Genomic DNA, 13,168 nt, shown 5'->3' on the forward strand with positions numbered 1-13,168 from the left:
GCTCAGGAGGAGCCAGACAGACAGAGAGAGAGAGAGGGTAGAGCTGATGCAGGAGATGTTGCTCAGGAGGAGCCAGAGAGAGAGAGTAGAGCTGATGCAGAGTAGAGGATGCTCAGGAGGAGCCAGAGACAGAGAGGGTAGAGCTGATGCAGGAGAGGATGCTCAGGAGGAGCCAGAGAGAGAGGGTAGAGCTGATGCAGAGTAGAGGATGCTCAGGAGGAGCCAGAGAGGGTCACCGTACCTTGAAACCAGCACCTGCTCAGCGATGAGGACATGGAGCAACTCACCGCAGGTTGATCCTCTTGCTGGTCGTAGAGGAGATCTTGGACGTCATCCAGAACATACTGTCATTCATGGCAACATTGAATGTTGTCTGATTTCGTCACGGACACATGTTTCCCAGCGGCTCCCCGCAGGCTGTTCTTTGGCCTTTGAACTCACACTAATTGCCTTTTTTAAAACTACTACTTTGCACATTTTTCTAGTGTGCCGTGTATATATGTGTGTACCTATGTTTTTATGTTGTAGTATTCGAGTGAATTTTCCTTAAATAAATTACTTTGTTTAAACAATGGTCTCTGTCATTGATGTTGTGCAGTTACTAGCCCCGCTTGTGGCAACCACTCCTTGCTTCACATGACAATGATTGATTTGTACTATATATAGAATTGCTATTTTTGCCATTATTGTATTGTTATTAGTGCTTTTGCAGGGAATTATTATTATTATTATTACTTTAAATCTCATAGATATTAACACTATTAATACATATGGCTGAAATAATCATCATCATTAATTGTTTTGTGATATTATGTCCCACTTGTTTTCATATATATTAGGGCTGTCAAACGATTACAATTTTTAATCAGATTAATCACAGCTTAAAAATTAATTAATCATGATTAATCACCATTCGAACTATGTCCAAAATATGCCATTTATTTATGTATATTGTTGTGGGAATGGAAAGATAAATGAAAGAAGGCGGATATATCCATTTAACATACAGTATGTATGTTTATTGTAACATTGTTCTGTGTGTCAAAATGAAAGACAGCCCACACACTTATCAATCATCAAACCGTGGGGTCTTATTTCATTACGTGTTGATTTCTATCAACACGTAATGTTGTATCGATGTATATATAGATGTACTTCAGCAAACATATTCTCCGTCGGGACTTCCTGCAACAACATCACGCCGTTATCTTGATTCTGATTGGCCAGAAGACATTATCAAAGATGTTCTATTGCGAAGACAATCACTACGTGACAACAGTTTTCAAAACCGTTTCTAGTCTTCGGTATTTCCAGACAAGTGGCTGAAATCAATCTGACTAACTGCTGTCTGTGCAATTTACTCCGCGAGTTGGTGGACTTTATTTTGCTTACTTTAATATCATTTTTTATGGTGGGGGCTAAGCCATTTCTTGGTATGACTGTAGCCTATCTCAGCGCTGGAAAGAGGGTTACTGAGTGGAACGAGTGGTGTCATAAATGTTGTATTTAATATGTTAATATATTGTTTAATGTTACACTTCACACAAGTCACGACTGTTTGCAGTTAATGTCGTTGCCGTGTGTAGCGGTTAGTTTATATAATGTGCAGCGCTTCAAACAGTGTGCTGCCTTAAAGGCATTTTATAATGTTATAATTTGTTTGCAGTTCATAAAGTCACCACTAGGAGTGCTAATGGTATTGTTATCTTTAAATTCGCCGTTCTTAGCCTCACTTCCGGTTTAGCGTTAAAGAAACCGCATGGTCTGAGAGAAGAAGAAGAAGAAGAAGAAGAAGAAGACACATGGCAGCAACTATCCCTCTGCTTCATTCATTTCTCCTGTTCAACAGGTTAGTAGTGTGTACACAGATTATGTCATATTTCGGTCTGAGAACTGAAACGTTTTTCTGTCGCAATATTATCGTTGAGCAAACTTAACTAGCATCACTATCTGCTAACGTTAGCTTTAGCCTTCGTTTTTTTCATAGGCTATAAACGGAGGTGGTATAAGTATATATCTTGTACTTGAGTAAAAGTAGAAGTACCCAGGTCTTGTACTTGAGTTAAAGTAGAAGTACCAGAATGTAGGAACAATCCTGCAATCAAAAATGTTCCTCAAATAAAAGTACAAAAGTATTCTCATCAAAATATAGTGAAAGTAGCGACAGTAAAAGTAGTCGTTGTGCAGATTTGTCCATTTCAGAATAATATATCTGATGTGTTTTATAATGATTGATCATGAAAGTGTTCTCAAAGCTGGTAAAGGTGCAGCTAGTTTGAATGACTTTGTAGACTGCAGGGTAGCTGGTGGATTTACTCCAGGTGGAACTAAAGTCTGATTCAACACTTGGTTATATTTCACATCATTCATCCACATCTGTAAAGTAACTAAAGGTATTAATACATGTAGTGGAGGAAAAGTACACCATGTACCTCTGAACTGTAGTGGATTAGAAGTACAAAGTAGCAAAAGAAACATTGAAATACTTAAATAAAGTACAAGTATCTCAAAATTGTACCCAAGTAGTACTTGAGTTTATGAACTTAGTTACTTTACACCAGTGGCTATAAAGATAGAAAGACTAAGCCTTGCACAGAGGCATGAAAATACATTTTCAAAATGCTCAACAGTGCTGCCAAAATGTTAAACTCACTGCTACACAATTAAAATAAACGCTTTTATATATATTTATATTAGATATGACTCTTTGGAGTTTCTGTTATTATTGACACTGCTGCTTTAGTTGTTCTGACTGCTAAAATCATCTGTTATTCCTCATTTTAAAGCCGATATTCCGTGGGGTCCGGGGCTCGGATCCTTGACACCTTTTTCATACCTGATGAGTTTGCATCCCTGTATCTGTTATCACCGTATTATATACTGTAAATGAAAACGGCTTTAATCCCTCATGAAAGTCATAATATGGCATGTGGATTTATGTCCATTTTTGATTAGAAAACGAAATATGTCAGACATAGTTATTTTGATTGGCTAAATGTATTTTTACATTCTCAGTTAGCTTCAGGCCTCACTGAGGAGAAGTATTGAGGTAGAAAGCTGGTGAAGCCATTTCCTTATATTCTGTTTGCACAGATAATAAAGCTGGTTGGCAAGAAGGAAGTCATATTCATTCGACCACAACGCAGAGATACATAAATAGAGAAAACGGATATAATTTGTAAGTGAATTTATTAATGTGTTTAATAAATTCTGGCTAGGACAACCACACAAACGGCAGCAACTTTCCCTCTGCTTCATTCTTTTCTCCTGTTCAACAGGCTTATTATCTGATTACCAGCTCTGCACAGCAGACTTGTAACACTAGCAAGAGTGGAGATGGAGCATCAGAACCTGGAGAATACAGCAGCAACAACAACAACAACAACAACAAGGATCCATTTGAAGATAGGTAAATGTAAATATTACAGTAATAGTGTACTTTCATTGTGTGGGTTTAGTTAAATAGGTTGTAAGAGAGAGAGAGAGACTCCTGTCCCACCTCCCCATTTTATTTTGAGTTGTGCATTGTTATTTGTGCTTGAGAAACATTCCACTTGAACTTTTTAATGAACTTAGTAATTATTGTCCTATATTTCTTTCCGATTTCACAGCTGCCTGCGCCTAGCAGCAAGAACCTCTATCTGTGCCTGCACCCAGGTCAAGATCTACCGTGGCTCAAGGGCCTTCACCAGAGCCACCAAGGACCAGCATCACTACAGCAGCCTCCATCTGTGCCTGCTACAAGATTAAGATACACCTCGGTACAAAGGCCTCCACCACAGCCATCACGATCAACCCAGCCAGCAAAGAAGTCTCGCCTAGCACACTTCCCTCCCTCCGACACAGCCACCAGCAGCCCATGCACCAGGGCTCTCGACTAACTTTTTTCCCCATCGTCCCGGAACCGTCCCGAAATACAATATAAGCCGTCCCGAAATTAATGTGGACCGTCCCGAATTTAAAATGTTAGTTTTTCTACATTATCATGAGTTAAAATCATTCAAAGTGACCTTTTAATATGAATAAAACATCATACAAATCATTAGATGATAATTCATCAACCTTTTTATTTGAGTAAATCATTCAATCACATAAACAAAGGCCAAATATATTTAAACAAACACACAAATGAGAAAATTACTCATCCAATTAACAAAAAAATCCAACACTGTCCTGAAGACAGAACCCAGAGTAACCACTAACCAGGATGACAGTCTGTAACACAGTCAGGAGACCTTTACGAACGTCCCCGCCCCCTCGCACCCAGACGGGAGAGAGAGATCTCGTCTCTACCGCCGTCTTTAATAATTCCGGTCCGGGGCCCGTTTAATACCGGGGCTCGGTACCCATCCCTACATGGGGAGAGGCGCAGCATATTGCTAAGGACTAAATACGATGGAGGGTTCTCCTCTCAGCCTTATTTCTCATAGGGGATGAAGAGGAGTAAGTAAATAAAGAGGCCGGTGCTCCAGGGTCTGGTTCTGCTGTGCATTTTTGTGATGTAATGGTAAAACATTTCAGAATTCCTCCACGGGATGCCATTGTACATCACTCAACCTGCGAAATACACACACTCAGTACATAGCTAGACCCGGGCCAGGAATTCACGGGCACAGCCAGCTGGGCGGCTGGCTTACAGTCAGCGGCACAGCTGTAGCAACATGTGTGTATTTCGCGGGTTTCTAATTGTTTTGTGCGTGTGTGTTTATCATGGTGTTTATGTTAACAAGGAGGTTTAATAACTGTGTGCTACACAAAACGTGCAGTCGGTTTCATTTTCATCGCCGTTTGTAGTAGAGTTAGCAGGGTATTTTTATTTTAACTCTCGTCCCAAAATTATTTTTTATCCTCCCCGACACTATTTTTTCCGACGACGGGATGTCCTTATGCTCGAGCCCTGCCATGCACCATCACCCCCACCTACACAGCAGCCAGACCCACTGTCTTGGAAGACAGACAAAGACCATAGCACTGCTCCCCCTGTCTTTACATTTATAATGAATAGTTGGTTGAGAAAGTTCTGATATTGTCAGGGTTCGTACAGTCATTAAAAACCTGGAAAAGTCATGGAATGCAATATGCAGCTCTGCACAGCGTACTTGTAGCACTAGCAGCAGTGGAGATGGAGCATCAGAACCTGGAGAATACAACAACAACAAGGATCCATTTGAAGATAGGTAAATATTACAGTAATAGTGTACTTTCATTGTGTGGGTGAAACATAGTTAGAGAGAGAGAGAGGGGAGAAACATTCCACTTGAACTTTATATTTTAATGAACTTAGTACTAATTATTGTCCTATATTTGTTTCCATTTCACAGCTGCCTGGGCCTAGCAGCAAGAACCTCCATCTGTGCCTGCACCCAGGTCAAGATCTACCGTGGCTCAAGGGCCTTCACTAGAGCCATCACAACCAAGGACCAGAGGACCAGCATCACTACAGCAGCCTCCATCTGTGCCTGCCACAAGATTAAGATACACCTCGGTACAAAGGCCTCCACCACAGCCATCACGATCAACCCAGCCAGCAAAGAAGTCTCGCCTTGCACACTTCCCTCCCTCCGACACAGCCACCAGCAGCACATGCACCATCACCTACACAGCAGCCAGACCCACTGTCTTGGAAGACAGACAAAGACCATGGCACTGCTCCCCCTGTCTTTACATTTATAATGAATATTGGTTGAGAAAGTTCCGATATTGTCAGGGTTCGTACGGTCATTAAAAACCTGGAAAAGTCATGGAATGTAATATTTTTCCCAAAGTTTTTGAAAAGTCATGGAAATATAACTAAAGTTGCATCAAATATAATTTATATGTTATCTAATCGCCGAAATAGTAATACTATAATGATAATAAATACTGTATCGTATAATGAAACGTAAAATGGCAACTGTGGCAGTATTTCGCTGGTCAGAGATGTTTACAATCACGCCCTCTAGTCTATAGGACCTACTATTTGATATAAAGATGCCAAGCTGTCAGGGAAGTGCAGTTTCAACAATGTATGGCTTCTAAAGAATAAGTACCAATTGTGGTTATCAAAAGACATTGACCCAAGACGTGCTAAATGCAAACTGTGTTGTAACATATTCGAATATGGGCGAGGTACCGCATGCTAGCCACATGAAAGAGTCATTTAAAATCACTGGTGAAAAAGTGTATGAACCCTGTATTGTAAATATTGAGATTTTACAGTTTCTTATGTTAACATAAATAGTTGGTTTAAAAAAAAAGTTGTAATGCTCAATTTGTATTTGTACACATCACATGAACCCCAGTATGGAATATGAAGTCATGAATCAGTCCTGATGTAACTTTTCTGTGGTGAAAGTAGAGTAATGGAACTATTTTACTCCAAATTCTAATTTACACATTTTCATTTTAGACATGAACAACACATTTATATAGGCCTATAGTGTAATTCATATATTTCACTACTTTTGTGAACCAAAAACGTTGGTAAACCAAATCTGAAACACCAAAAAAAATGGATGACATGAGTACATCTGTGTTTTCCAAAAATCTGATTTCTAAGCTAAGTATCTCATAAAACAGTGGCTCTAAGGTGAGTGACATAGCATTTCTAGCAATACCAGAGTCTGATCATTTTGATATGTTACACCATGCCATGTTATAAGAAGTACTTTTAAAAGGTGATTTAAGGAGACATAAATACCCTTCAGTAAGATAAGGTAAGGCGATTTTATTTTAAAAGACAATGAAGGCAGGTTATATTGATTGATATATTTATTATATTGAAAGCCAATTTAATACATAGTCCCCTGAATCTGGAATAACGTACAATTTACAGCCTCACGATGTCAGGAACTTTTCATCTACAGATTGCTTTGGTCTGGTTTTGCTCTTCACTGATTGGTTACTGAGACTTTGAACTCAAACGGACCTCCCCGTTTATAAAACGGACCTCCCCGTTTATTCGCGCGTAGTTTCGCGCGAATAAACGGACCTCCCCGTTAATCCGCGCGAAACTACGCGCGAATAAACGCGCGAATTGTGGCTCAAAGGGCGTTCCATAGAACAGCCTTCTTGCTCGCTCGCGGGAGTGTCAGCCTCGCGGAGTCTGTCTACGCGCGCGTGAAAAATGTCTGGCACTTTGGGGCGGAGCCACTGGACTTTGATTGACAGCTGCAAGGAAACCCGGGGTTGCCAGGTTTGATAAATGCCTGAACTACCAAGAGCCGAGGAGAGACGGCAGCAAAATCAGTTGGACGAGATTGAATGGTAAAGTTGTCCATATGTGTATATATAATTGTTGCATTTAAGTGATATATTGGTTGTACACATTTATTTGCTTGATACAAAAGGACATTCTTTATAACCAATTGCTTTATTATCACGCATTTGTAATATTTGTATGCTAGAACTTTTTGTATTCTTTTTGAAAAATAAAAAATAAATAGCTCACTTGTCATTCATTTTAATCCTTAATTATCCATCCAACACTGAAAAGGTGGTCCTTGTGAAGAGTCTCATCACTATATTCCCTCATCTGAAAGTCATTTACAACAATAGTTTGCTGAAGATTAAGTTTGTTTTAACCAAGGTATAAGGTTTTTTTAGGTGTGATTTTATGAATTATCTATTCTGTCAACATTTGATGAATTAGAAAAATATTAATGTTTTTAAATGTTAACAATTATTTTCTTAATGACATATTGTGCTAATGAAATCCTTGTAAATAAATGTCCAATGAATTTATTCTTGCATTCAATTTTTTTGAATAAAAACCATATCCACCACCTGGTACTTCCAGTAATCGTCATTGACACACAATGTGCAGATATAACACAATCAAATGTTAATTCTGGTTAAAGAAATATAACACAAAATGTGCAGAAATAACAAATGAGTGTGTTCATCTTGGTTACACATTTATGACACACAATGTGTAAAATGTGCACATTGTGTGTTAGGGGCATGTAACACATTTTGTGTGTAAAAATGATTTACACATAAATAAACACAACACGTGTTGTCCCTGAGCACACTCTGTATCTGTGTTGAAATTCAACACATGTTGTGTCATATTTGACACATCCCTTCTAAGAGTGTACAGCAGACAGTAGCTAGCAATTTTCGACAGATACAGCCCACTCAAAAATATATTGTTTTATATAAAATACATTTATATATATATATATATATATATATATATATATTAGCTGTACACTTTACGAATATAATAGTTTTTTATGGACAATTTTACCATTCAATCTCGTCCAACTGATTTTGCTGCCGTCACTCCTCGGCTCTTGGTAGTGCAGGCATTTATCAAACCTGGCAACTCCGGGTTTTCTTGCAGCTGTCAATCAAAGTCCAGTGGCTCTGCTCCAAAATCCCAGAAACTTTTCACGCGCGCGTAGACAGACTCCGCGAGGCTGACACTCCCGCGAGCGAGCAAGAAGGCTGTCTCTCTCACGAGCGAGCGCAGAGCCACTCGCGGGCGCAGAGCCGCTCGCGGGGGTTTAATCTGCGCGCGAGGGTCATTTTATGCGCGTGTAAAAGCACATTTCCCGCTCGTGAGTAGCTTGTTTTACGCGCTAGAATATTGACCCAAATCTAACTCCATACTCCGGCTACTCCCCCGATAGAGACGCCACACGCGGGAAAACAGAGACAAAGAGGGCAGGCAGAGTCAACACACTGAGTAGCACAGAGAAGCCCTCCCCTCATCTATGAAAACCCCCAGGTATGATGGCAAAGCTATCTGGGAAGCATTCCTGGCACAATTTGAATTGCTAGCCAAGGCTGGCAGGTGGTCTGCTGAAGAAAAGGCCCTCCAGCTTGTGATGTGCCTGGGATGCTTTAACCAGCCTGCTACTACTTAACCCTGATGATAGGAGTGACTATGATGCTTTGGTGGGAGCTCTAAAGAGGCGCTTTGGACTATGCTCTGCAGCTAGCCTGCTCCGCTCTGAACTGTGTAGCCGCAAGCGTCGACCTGGGGAGCCGCTCAGGGAGCTCGCCAACGACATTAAGGGGCTGGTTCACCGCACCTATGCTCACATGCCTCCTGTTATCCAGAGTGAGTTAGCCCAGGACTACTTCCTCCAGGGCCTACTACCAGCCGATCTGCGTACACAGACTTTGCTCGCCCACCCCAAGTCTCTACAGGAGGCTTTGGAGCTAGCCACAGAGAGAGAGATGCTATGTACTGCTTCATGGAGTGCGGATGACCACACACCGAAGGTGAGCGCTGCATGTGGTATTGAGCTGAATACAGCAGGGTGGAAAAATTGACACAGCTTGTGCGTGCCACCACGCTGAGAGAGGAGCAGTCTCCGAGACCCCGCCAGAGGATCTACTGGGGGTGTGGACAGCCTGGCCACCTGGTTCGAGATTGCCCTCGCAGCACAGCTAACCAGGGAAACGGGGCCGGGTCTGCATAACTGGGACAATGCGGACCCCTGATGATGTGTCCCGTCCCTCTTCAAATGAGGAAACGTCGCAGCGCATTAACCAAGCAGAAGTGTTACAACCAACAGAAGAGGCTGACGGCCAGCCTGAGCGAATCATCAGGCTGGGCCGAACCTGGGTTGAGGACTGCTGGTATGCCCCAGTGACTATTGCGGGAACAGACTGTTTTGCGCTGGTCGACACAGGTTCTTCAGCAACCCTGGTGAAGCCTGAAACTGTGAGAAATAAAACAACTATTTGCCCCACCATAGTGAAATTACAGACAGTTACCGGGGAACGATCTCCGATGGTGGGAGAGACAATTGTGACAATGGGGGTGGGAAAGAAGTCTGTTCGCTGCCCAGTGTGGGTCCCAAACCTGGAAGATTGCATCCTGGGGCTGGATGTTCTTGGGACATTAGACTGTGTCATTGATACAAAGAGGGGTACACTCACTTTTTCAGATGGTCAGGTCATTCAGATGTGTAGGCGGCCACCCCAGACAGGCTGTCGTGTGACCCACACCATTATAACACAGACAACCGAGACAGTGACCAACGCCGTTGCTTGTTGCGACCCCCAGATGACGGCACCTGCACAAACCCCCACCCTGCCGACCCTGGACCCTTGCCTTCACCCAGTCATTGCTGCAGAACCTGTCGCAGATGAGAGTTTCGGCAGTGACAGATGTCTGGCAGAGAAACTCTGATGGACTAACTCCCAATGAGCAGAACCTGCTGCTGCAGCTCTTTCTGGAATTCAAAGACTGTTTTTCACTGTCTGAGGCCGATGTTGGCCGGACAGATCTCATTGAACACAACATCGACACTGGAGATGCACAGCCCATTAGAATGAGACCACGACGCCTCCCTCTGGCCAGACAAGCTGCAGCAGATAAAGCACTGGGGGAGATGCAACGGGCTGGACTCATCGAACCCTCCAACAGCCCCTGGGCCACTCCAGTAGTCATGGTTCCCAAGAAAAAGGAGGACTTTCGGTTCTGCGTAGACTTCAGACCGCTCAATAAAGTGACCAAGAAGGACCTATACCCCCTTCCTCGCATCGATGAGGCACTCGATACAGTGGCAGGGTCTTCCTGGTTCTCCTCCCTGGATCAGCGCAGCGGATATTGGCAGGTCCGCCTTGCCCTTGAGGCCAGACAGAAAACAGCCTTCATCACCAACGGGGGTTTATGACAGTTTAAAGTTCTCCCATTCGGCCTCTGTAATGCCCCTGCCACGTTTGAGAGGCTTATGGACCAGGTGCTGGCAGACATCCCCCGCCATGAGTGTGTTGTTTACCTGGACGACATCCTCGTCCATGGGAAATCCTTCGAATCAGCTCTCGGGGCCCTCAAACGTGTGCTGGTGAGAGTGGCTGGAGCAGGACTGAAATTGCACCCCCAGAAGTGCTGTTTCGTGAAGCGTGAGGTGACTTTTCTCGGTCACAGGCTAACAGAGGGCGGCGTCTGCACCATGGGAGAGAAGGTGCAGGCTGTGAAGGACTGGCCCACCCCCAGCTCTGTGCAGGACCTGAAGAGCTTCCTGGGCCTGTCCTACTACAGGAGGTTTGTGAAAGGGTTCTCCTGTATACCTGCGCCGCTGTTCCGCCTGTTACAGAAAGGAGAGGTGTTTTCATGGACAGTGGAGTGTCAGGCAGCATTTGCTTTACTACAGGAAGCCCTAGTGGAGGCACCGATCCTCTTCCCCCCTGACTACACCCTTCCCTTCATCCTCGACACCGATGCCAGCAACAGCCGTGCTGGCCCAGGTGACACCAGAAGGAGAGAGTGTAGTGGCCTACTATAGCAGAACATTTAACAAAGCTGAACGCCACTACTGTGTCACCAGACGGGAACTGTTTGCTGTGGTCAGCGCCATCCGGCACTACAAGTACTACCTAGGGGGCCTCCACTTCACAGTCTGGACTGATCACTCTGCCTTATGTAGCTCATGTCCTTCAAAGAACCAGAAGGCCAGCTGGCACACTGGTTTGAAGATTTACAAGCATATGACTTCACCATAATTCACAGACCTGGCGTGCAGCACGGCAACGCTGATGTACTCTCCCGCCGCCCCTGCTACAGTGATGACTGCCGCTACTGCGTGAAGAGAGAGATACAGGAGAGGGAATGTCTACAGGTTGAGGTGATATGTGCAGCGGTGGGACCAGTCGGGGCATCAACTGACCATGGACTTTTAGAGGGAGGGGATCTAAAGTAATGCTTTAAAATTCAGATTGGATTCATTTCTACCATTTTCTTAAATTTAGGGATGTCCCGATCACCTTTTTTTGCTCCCGATCCGATTCCGATCATTTGATTTTGACAATCTGCCGATACCGATTTTTCCCGATCCGATCTTTATGCAATGCATTAAGAGAAAAAAAAGGTAACAGATAACGGCTGGTCATCCAACCCGATGAATTCAGCTATCTTGGCTGTTACTGTTCTGGGGCAGTTTCTCTTTCCTTTCAAAAGTCTCTGAAAGTGTCGGTTGTTTCAGTGCCGTTACCTGAGTGGCCGCTGTGTACTCGCCGTGTTGTTGTTGGTGTTTGTTTCTCAGGTAGCGTATTAGATTGGTCGTGTTGAACGTAGCTCTGTTCTTTCCACCACGCGGAACCTCTGCCTTGCAAACATTGCATCTGGCTGTTACACTGCCTTCGCTTTCAGTTTTATAATACTTCCAAACTTCTGACATTTTCTCTGTCCCGACTCCCGAGTCACCAGCTGAACGTAGCCTCTCGATAGCTTACTGCTACTATTAGACACTGCGCCCACTCTGTTGCCAGATTTGAGAGAAATAAGCAACCAGGTCTATGAAAACAAGCCCAAAGAAAGCAACACATACATGATGTTGTGTAATTTAAACCAAAACTAAGTCCTCAGGATGACTTTAAGACGTGAACATGGTCATTTTTGTTTTGTAACATTAAATAATAAAAAAAAAAAAATCCCGATCCCCGATTTTTTTCTCCTGATCCCCGATCTTTTGAAAATCACGTGATCGGCTCCGATCCCCGATCACGTGATCGGATCCGAACATCTCTACTTAAATTCATTGTAGTTTCAGTAATCCCCTGGTAATTGAGGACACAAGTTATCTAAATGACTAATGTCATCTTTATGGCTTTCAGAAAGGACAGGAGACCGACAGGATATGATGATGATGATGATGATGATGATGATGATGATGATGATGATGATGATGATGATGATGATGATGATGATGATGATGATGTTAAATGTGTTGCTTTAGGAACATCCATTGCAAATACATGGAATTCAATAAACATAGAAGAGCATATCATGCAGTTTGTCGGTGCCTTTTCCTCTGTGTTGTCCTGGTTTGCTGTGCTGCCTCCTAGTCGCCACCATGGTTTGCTGTGCTGCCTGGGGATGCTCAAATCGCTCAGAGAAAGGAGTACGAATGTACGGCTTCCCCACTGACACAGAGCGGAGGAAAAAATGGCTGGCTCAAATCAGCAGGAGCAATTTCATGACCAACAGCAACAACATATGTGATTTATATACAAACACTGCATTTGCACTTTTTCACAAAACGAAAACCACACCATTGGGAAAGCTTAATGTTTTATTTAATACAAAAAAACAGGGAAAGGCTTGAAAAACACTGAGAGTTGAGACTCAGGGTGCAGGGTGAGGGTCTCAGTGCAGGTATTCAGGCTCCATTGAACCCCCCTCTGGTTCTTGTGCTGAGAGAGGGAGCAACAGACAGGAGAAAGGGTT

This window comes from Pseudochaenichthys georgianus, chromosome 6 (assembly GCF_902827115.2).
Source record: "Pseudochaenichthys georgianus chromosome 6, fPseGeo1.2, whole genome shotgun sequence".
Taxonomy (NCBI): domain Eukaryota; kingdom Metazoa; phylum Chordata; class Actinopteri; order Perciformes; family Channichthyidae; genus Pseudochaenichthys; species Pseudochaenichthys georgianus.